Source organism: Danio rerio, chromosome 19, assembly GCF_052040795.2.
Source record: "Danio rerio strain M-AB ecotype USA chromosome 19, GRCz13ab, whole genome shotgun sequence".
Taxonomy (NCBI): domain Eukaryota; kingdom Metazoa; phylum Chordata; class Actinopteri; order Cypriniformes; family Danionidae; genus Danio; species Danio rerio.
The window spans coordinates 15,178,076-15,186,832 of NC_141039.2; the positions used below are offsets into that span (position 1 = coordinate 15,178,076).

General features: G+C 37.9%; 1 long non-coding RNA gene across 1 annotated transcript; it reads left to right on the forward strand.

Moving 5' to 3' along the window:
* The first annotated feature begins 945 nt into the window (after positions 1–945).
* LOC147832496 (uncharacterized) lies at positions 946–4,957 on the forward strand. Its single transcript, XR_015516624.1, has 2 exons — positions 946–3,434; positions 3,495–4,957. It is a non-coding gene; the product is annotated as an uncharacterized LOC147832496 (long non-coding RNA).
* Positions 4,958–8,757: the final 3,800 nt, after the last annotated feature.

Here is an 8,757-nt window from a genome sequence, read left to right on the forward strand (position 1 = left end):
CAAAGCAATAAGATGTAACAGATTACAGATTTATTAATTATTTTAATTAATTATTATATATATATATTAATTTTTTTGACATTGGAACATCTTAATAAGCATTACTGCTTTTGACATTTTTTATTTATTTTCCTTCATGCTTTTTTCCCCACTTTTTTTATTCACAAAACCATCACCTCAAACCTTAAGCAGCTGCATTAGTGTGTTTGAGCCTGTGTGTTTGCTTATTAGCATGTTCTGCTCCATGCGTGCGCATGTGTCTGATATGCTGAGAATGTGGTTTGTATCTGACAGTCATTATGTTTTGGGCTCTTTGCGATTGCTAAAATCAAATGCATATTTTGATTTTTCTTTGTGTGATTAAATACGTTGCCTTCTAGAGAAGTGGACGCATGTATTTTGCCTTCTGACCATATAAATGTGTGATTTGCCTTCTTGAGTAGTTGCATTGTTTACAGCGGCTCTTGAGTGTTGTAAATAAGAGTATAATACCTATTTTTTAATGCTAAATACAATTAATCGTTCAGTAGAGCACATGGAAAAAACAGAAACAGGGTGAAAGAAAACACGTAACACAAACTTTTTTACTTCAAATAAGTTAGTTTTATATTCATAACGCAATAATGTTTTTACATTGTTGTACTGAAATCAATAGATGGCTATGTGTTTTACTATAGTGTGCAGTTTCTCAGTTTAAATTGCTCTTGGTCTTTTTTTTTTTTGACGCTTCTTATTTCTTCTTCTTTTTAACACTGTAAAAAGCAATTAGTTGGCTTTGCTTTAAAAGTGAGCAAATGTGTTGCTTTTAAATGCTTGGTTGCCCTTACTTAAAAATGGTGAGTAAAATAATTTTACTAATAAAATACATTGTATTAATTTAAATTTAATATTGACTATTATTAATTATTAAGTAAACAGTGGTTAGCACTGTCAGTGGTTAGCACTGTTGCCTCACAGCGAGAAGGTCTGCACCAGTTGGCATTTCTGTGTGGAGTTAGCATGTTCTCCCGTGTTGGTGTGAGTTTCCCCCCAGTGCTCTGGTTTCCCCCCACTGTCCAAAGACATGCGCTATAAGTTAATTGGATAAACTAAATTGGCCAGTGTGTGAATGTGAGAGTGTATGGCTCAGATAGCAAAGAATTCTGGCCCAGATTTAGTGTAAAGCTGGCACAGCAGGCATTCATCCGCCACTGCCATGCAGCATGTGGGCCAAACAAGGCTTGGGTTTGGGAGAGGTGGCACCATCTTTAGGGCGTCACTCAAGATTTAGGCCAGACGTAAAACGTAGTATTTGGCCCAGATGTTAAAAATGTGGGCCATGTAAGGGTGCTTTCACACTGGCACTTTTGGTCCGCACCCAGGTTCATTTGACGTCAGAGTACAGTATGTTTAGCTAGTGTGAACGTATCTTCTGAACTCAGGTGCGCTCCTGTAAATTGTACCAGAGTCCGCCTGAAAGAGGTGGTCTGGGGTACAGTTCGTTAAAACTCTGGTACGGTTCACTTCTGATATAAATGCAATCGTACCAAATAACGGAAGTGAACCACCAACTGCACAACTCACTGTAGTTTTATAATGTTTATTCGTGTGTGTATGTCTGCAGCTATGTTTCCATCCACCCATTTGTATGCATGTTTTGCATATGCGCATAAAAAAACGGTTGATGGAAACGTCATGATGCAAAACAATTATGAAAATGTGCATAAAAAACGTATGCGCATAACTGAGTAGGATCAACTTTTTATTCGATAAGAAAAGATGCGCATAAACTACGTTGGAAACACTTTTACCGCACAAATTTCAGTATGCGCATTAAAAAAAGGTCATGTGATTTTGTAATAAGAGATCATGTGATGATGAAAATTTGTGCGAATGAATAAACCAGCAGGCTGACCACATTCTAAAACATCGGAAATGTTGTTTTGGTCATTCTGAAATGCCTTACCGTTTAAGTATTTGTGTTATTATTTTATTAATGAACTCCAGAATCAAGAGCACCTGTGCTCCACGCAGTGGCGTAGCACAAAGTGTGGGGACCGCCCTGGCTCCGCGTGTTCACTGTGTGTTTGGAGTTCCTTTTGAGACTCAAGTCATTTATTAGATGAAGAAAAAATTGATGCAGCTTCTCCATTGCTGCAAATTTCATTTTTATTGTTAATATTTGACGGCAGTTAATCAGGAAGTGACGATTTTATTCGCTTTGACTCATTGGATGGAAACGCTGCTTTATTCACATGTCTTTTATGCGATAATCTAGTTTTGTGCATGAAGTTCATTCGCATTTTTGGATGGAAACATAGCTTGTGAATCACCTACCTTGGTGACAAGCAGGGCTGACTCTTATAATGTCTGCTTGTCTCCTGCAAAAACAACTTCTGCAGACATCGTGTGACGTTCTGAACATTACTACGATTCAATTAAAGATTCATTAAAAGCAGAATGACTGTGAAATGCAGATGTCTCCATTTTGGCGCTTTGCTTTCGTGGCCAACACTTAGCAACAGCTATACACAAAGCAGCAAGCGCACCGGGGTTCAGAAGGAAAAAAGACGGCGTAAACACAAACCAGCTGAGAAGGTGGCAAGGGGGGACCATCGAACTTGTGTTCAGTCCAGGCAATTGAACCAAGTGTGAAAGCACCCTAAGTTTGGCCTGTCTTGACCCACATTTAAAATACATAAAAATTAACTTTTAAGAAAGAAAAAATTCTTCCAATCAGGTCTCATTGGCAACATGTCATTGTCAACATGTCAAGTCAACAGTTGCTATTAAGGCTACAAGTTTACTCACTTGTTGTAAGTAAAGTAACTAATCTTTATTATTGAGTTTGACCAATGTATTTTACTACAAAACCACCGAAAGCAAAAGCCAAGATTCCGTCATCAAACACAACTGGAAGCCATTTTCTTATTCATTCACAGTTTCCAGTGTTGGATAATTATCAACGAAACAAACAAAATAATTGATGGTGTTTAATGTTCATGCAATATTAATATCAATAAAATATGTTTATTTACACTATACTGTGTTTTTTTCCTATTGTTTTAGGTGTGTTTAATAAATCATCTTTTTTCCGAGATGCTGTTGTTTCAGTCTGATATTAACATGTGATTGAACCAATCAATCACAAGGAGACTATAAAGACATGTCTTACAATTTCCAGCTCAACATGTGGATAAAAAAGCACAACAGATTTCACTGAATAATTTTATTTCATCGCTTGATCTATTGCTTTTCTGTGTTGCTCCAGAACAAATTTCACATATTTGTTTATGAAATAATAAAATGTTTAGTGCGGATAATTTTTTTTTTACATTACTTAACTTTTTTTCATTTTGAGCATTATAAACTCTTGATGATGGATAACAAAGCCCAGAATGTCTTCTTTCCAAAGATATATAAACTTTGAATGTAGACCAAATTATTCAGCAACTGTAAATGTTTAAACTTGGGAAGATGATTTTTAAGAAAGTGCCTCTGACAATGAGGGACAGAAGGACATCGACATAGCCTCAGAAAACTTTTTACAGTAATCTCATTTTGCATGCAATCATCATCAAATTTAAAATGTAAACATATGAAATACTTGGCTTTCAAGTCATATTTTTTCTAGGACATTACATTAATGTTTTCCTGTGTTTCTATATGGAAAACTAAAATTAAACACAATAAAAATGTTTTCCCCATGACTTCATAATGTATAACTTTTTATATATTTTAACATACAACTTCTCCGTTTACCACAGTAAAGCTCAAAGTGTCTTCTTTCCAATGATACATAATTTGTGTTTGTAGCTTTCTGGAGTCAGGAACTGTTACTATTTAAAGTTAGGTAGGTGTAAATCCCCAAAATTGAGTGCTGGCTAAAAGGTTAAAACCGTTTACATCTCTAATATTGAGGCTGGATTTACATTGCCAATAATAATATTCCAACACAATCTCATGGCAATTCGTAACTCTGATTTTGTGGCTAATTTATATGAATGCGTATAATGTCATTTATACAATTTAGTATGACTTGCTTATCCACCAATGACGGTTGGGTTTAGTGTTGGGGTTTGGTGCCACGCCTTCATTTTAAAATCATACATTTTTTGTATGAAAAGTTTTTTTTATGTGACATCATTTACGTGCGAAATTCAGATGGTTGGCAGGAAGTGATTCTTCTACCTAGGAATCGCTGTCAGAACATCAAAATGTTTCTGTTTTATGTTGTCATTCATTTCCTTTTCGGCTTAGTGCCTATATTAATCTGGGGTCGCCACAGCAGAATGAGCCGCGAATTTATCCATGCGAACACGGGGAGAACATGCAAACTCCACACAGAAATGCCAACTGACCTAGCCAAGGCTCAAACCAATGGCCTTCTTGCTGTGAGGCGAACGTGCTACCCACTGCGCCACCGTGCAGCCAAACAATTGTTTAAGTTGGCAAAAATTTAAAAAATTCCGAACGGCTTTTATAGAACTCCAAAAGTTTTTTATGTAATGGGTAGAAAGTTAAAAAACTGGTTGAAAAACGGAAAAAAATGCAGCATGGAGTAAACATTTTTATACAAGCTTTTTTAAACATGCTAATTCGTTTGACAGCACCAGTAAAGATTGTATACAGGCCTAACCATGTGAATAAATATGTTTGTGTTATATAAAAATCAGATACAAACGCCACCACACTTTTAAAAAAAGCAGGAGAATGTAAATAACGTAACGTTACCCTGCCATGTAATCGTTGTAATAAAATGTCCGTCTTGTTTTGCAATAATCCAAGTCATTTCGACAGAATAAACAACTGTAACGTTAACATCGAGATGCGCAGCATCGGTGAATGTTTCTTGATGGTAAGTTCATCGACAGAACAAAAAAGAAATGCAACCCTTGCAACGAAACTAGAGGGTTTTTATTGTAAAGCACTTTCCCCCCTTACAAAAATAAATAAATAGTAATGTAAACTATGTGTCCACGCTTTTGTATGCTTCCATCTGTTATTTTGTGATGTCTGGAAGATATCCTCATGGGGAAAAAACTATAGTAATTTATAATAAGCATTTTTTCAAACCACATAGTCAAGTGTATAATGTGTACAACTCTGGTAATGAATGCTACAGAATACTACAGTATAGTAAACTGATAAACAGTAATAAATACAGTAACATTAGTGTAAACTCTGCTGCATTGTGATGGTGTATTATTATAGTGAAGAAACCTGAAGCCTGTTGAATAATTTGTTTATTACTACAGTTGTGTCCATCACAACAATATAATCACTACAACTCAAGTGATTATCCATAGTATGCTTCCAAACTGTATTTATTATGGAGTATCTACCACCTCAATGACTCAAATATATTTGAGTTCAGTAGAAAACTTGCCCTCTTCATGATATAAGGAACATGCCCAACATACGTGGTTATATTCTATTTATATCTTCTTCAAAATATGGTATAAATTCAGAAAATATCATCACCAGAACCACGTGATTCAGAACAACCCATTAGAAACTGACAAAATGTAAAATACTGACGTTTCCTTGTGAGATCAGGCTGAATATTCATACACAGATCTGATTGTTTGACCATAATGTGACTCTGTGGGCATAAAACAGCTTCTAATATTGTGATGTGACATGGTAAATAAGGATTTTTCACAAATTTGTATTAGAAATGGAAGTCTTATCCTGTAAAATGTTAAAGCAACAAACACTTTGCAAGCTGCTAATGAGTTTAAACAAAACCCCTGTAATGTAATGCTTTGTTGTGGTCTATAATGCTTGTTACAGTTTCTGTGCTAACTGCAATATCCAGCCAGATCTCATGAGGAAGCGTAATTACTTTAAGTATTTTCAGAAAACTGGCAAACCTCACCCCTAAACCTACTCCACACTGGGGTACGAGTATCATTCTGTTGTACAGGAGATTGTACCAAATTATCTACTAAATCAAAACGTTACAAAAAAGATTGTGTTGGTAATATCATATTGTGCAGCAGTCTGTGATCACCAAAATGTAACACATCTTCAGGGTCCTCAAAGAGTCTTTCTTTCATTAAACATTTGCGTTCTTCATTTTCAGTTTTGTCGGTTCATTCCGCTGTGGTGACCTCTGATAAACCAGCTAGGCTGGTATCCGCTTGTTAAGTGTGACTTCATACAAAGGGGCTTCCGCGTCCAAGCGATCTATTCTACTGAATGGGGAGACTCGTGAAATGTTAATAATAAACGTTTACGAATCGATTTAATACTTTAGAAAATCACGATCGCAATATATATGTCCATGCCAAATATCCAATGGGCAGAAAGTGATTCATTTTTTTATAAATTGTTAAAATGTTGGTATTTGTGATGCAGCAAGCCCAGAGATTGTTGTGTACACTATGACTTTACATAAAATGAACTTTAATGTGTGATATGAATAAAAAGTGATCATTAACTGATGATTTCTCAACTCAAATGAGTGGCGGCTTGGACCCGGAAACAGTATTACAAATGTCACCAACATGTCACCACTTAACAAGCGGATACTATTTGAAAATCTGCAATCTGAGGGTTCAAAAAATGCTTAAACACTGACAAAATCAATGTCCAAATTAACAGCAAAGTTAGGTTTTGCTAAAATTTGCCAGTTTCTGTGCCTGACGATTGGGTTGTTGTGGTGCTAACCTTCGACAACCACCCATCCACAATGAACCGGCCCCTTACGGCTCCCCCTGCAGGTGGTGGACCTGCGGGAGGATGGTCCCATGTCGCTCCACGCAACTGGGATGAGAATCAGGAGCTCTAAGTCCGAGGCCATGGCTGTCTCCAGGTTGGGTGAAAGTCCTTACCCCAGGTGGAGGAGTTTAAGTATCTTGGGGATTTGTTCACAAGTGAGGGAAGAATGGAACGTGAGATTGACAGGCGGATTGGTACAGCAGCAGCAGTAATGCGCTCGATGTAGCGGTCCGTTGTGGTAAAGAAGGAGCAGAGCTAAAAGGCAAAACTCGATTTACCAGTCAATCCGTGTTCCTACTCTTACCTATGGTCATGAGCTTTAGGTCTCGGATACAAGCGGCCGAAATGAGTTTCCTTCGAAGGGTGGCAGGGCGCACTCTTATGGATAGAGTAAAGAGCTCTGACACCCGGGAGGAACTCGGAGTAGAGCTGCTGCTCCTTCACATCAAGAGAAGTCAGCTGAGGTGGCTCGGGCATCTGTTTCAGATGCCTCCTGGATGCATACCTAGGGAGGTGTTCCAGGCATGTCCCATCGGGAGGAGGCCTCGGGGAAGACCCAGGACAGGCTGGAGGAACTATGTCTCTCAGCTGGCCTGGGAACGCCTCGGGATGTCACCGGAAGAGCTGGCGGAAGTGTCTGGGGAGAGGGCAGTCTGGAGTTCTCTCCTAAGACTGCTGCCCCTGCAACCCAGCCCTGGAAAAGTGACAGAAAATGAATGAATGAATGAATGAATAAAATTGGCCATACTGAATGAGTGTGAATGCAAGAGTATGGGTGTTTCCCAGTGTTAGGTTGTGGTTGGAAGGGCAACAATTGTGTAAAACATTTGCTGGATAAGTTGCGCTTAACATAATACACACACTTATTAATGATTCCTACTTGTCTTCCTCGTGAGAAGAGGAGGCAAAATCTGATAGTGATGGAAAGGTCAGATCATTTTACTGATTTGGATCTTTAAGTCTTGTCCATCGAGATGAACAAATCTTTTTTTGAGTCATATCGTTCATTTGGTTCAATTTGCCAAAATATTGTTAAAAAATTTTACAAATTGCTTCCAAACACTTCTACAAGTAGCCCAAAAGGTTGATCACACGACAAATAAGTCATAAATATGATACTATAAGAAGGAGAAAATAATAATTCAATGTTTACCTGCTGTTTTGTCTATGCAGGTATTTTTATCTCTTTGCTCAACTCACCTCTTCGTGTCTTTAAATGTCAGTGGTTCATTCACGTTACACTGACAGTCACATATAATCTTAACCAATGTACACAGTCTGAGCCGATAGAAGCCATGATAATTAGTTCATCTTTCGAGTCGTCTGGTTCTTGAGTCGTTTATTCATCGTGTGAAAGAATGACTCAAACCCGAGGACTCGAGAGATGAACGGTTCAATTCTTTTTCCGGCTCTAAACGCATATGATTGGCTTTTGCCTTTCCGCAATGAACGACTCAAAAGACTTGAAATGAACCATACCACCTGCACAAATGTGCACACGCGTGAATGAACGAATCACACCCTGAGAGGACTCGTAGTTCCTGAGTCATATTGAAGATTCGTTCAAAATGAACAAATCGTTCACGAACGACCCATCACTAAAATCTGATATGTAGTGGGGGAAAGAAGAATGAGTTCATCAAAGGCTGGATTCAAACAGTGATGGGTGGTCCTCACTCAACTAGCTCAATTCAATGAGGTGTGCTATTTGCACTTAGCCTAAATAGACACTACAAAATTTTGCACCTTTACATCGAACCATTCCTTTTTCAATTCACTCACAGTGCGATGTTTAGTCCCAACCGCGTTAACCGTGTCAGCTAAACTCTCCCACTCTATTTTTTTTTCTTTTGTTATTAATTCCGGAGGACAAACTTGCAAATAACCCTGTTTTTCTCTAGTCTACCTCCGAAAGGATCTCCTCCAATTCACATTCTGTTCAAAGTTTTTCTTTTTGCTTGCTTTTGCCATTGCTTTTTTATTTGGTTTTGCCAAAGTAGAGTCATTACCACACTCGTACGGGGAGGAGGCAGGAAGAAGTTTTGTGCTTGT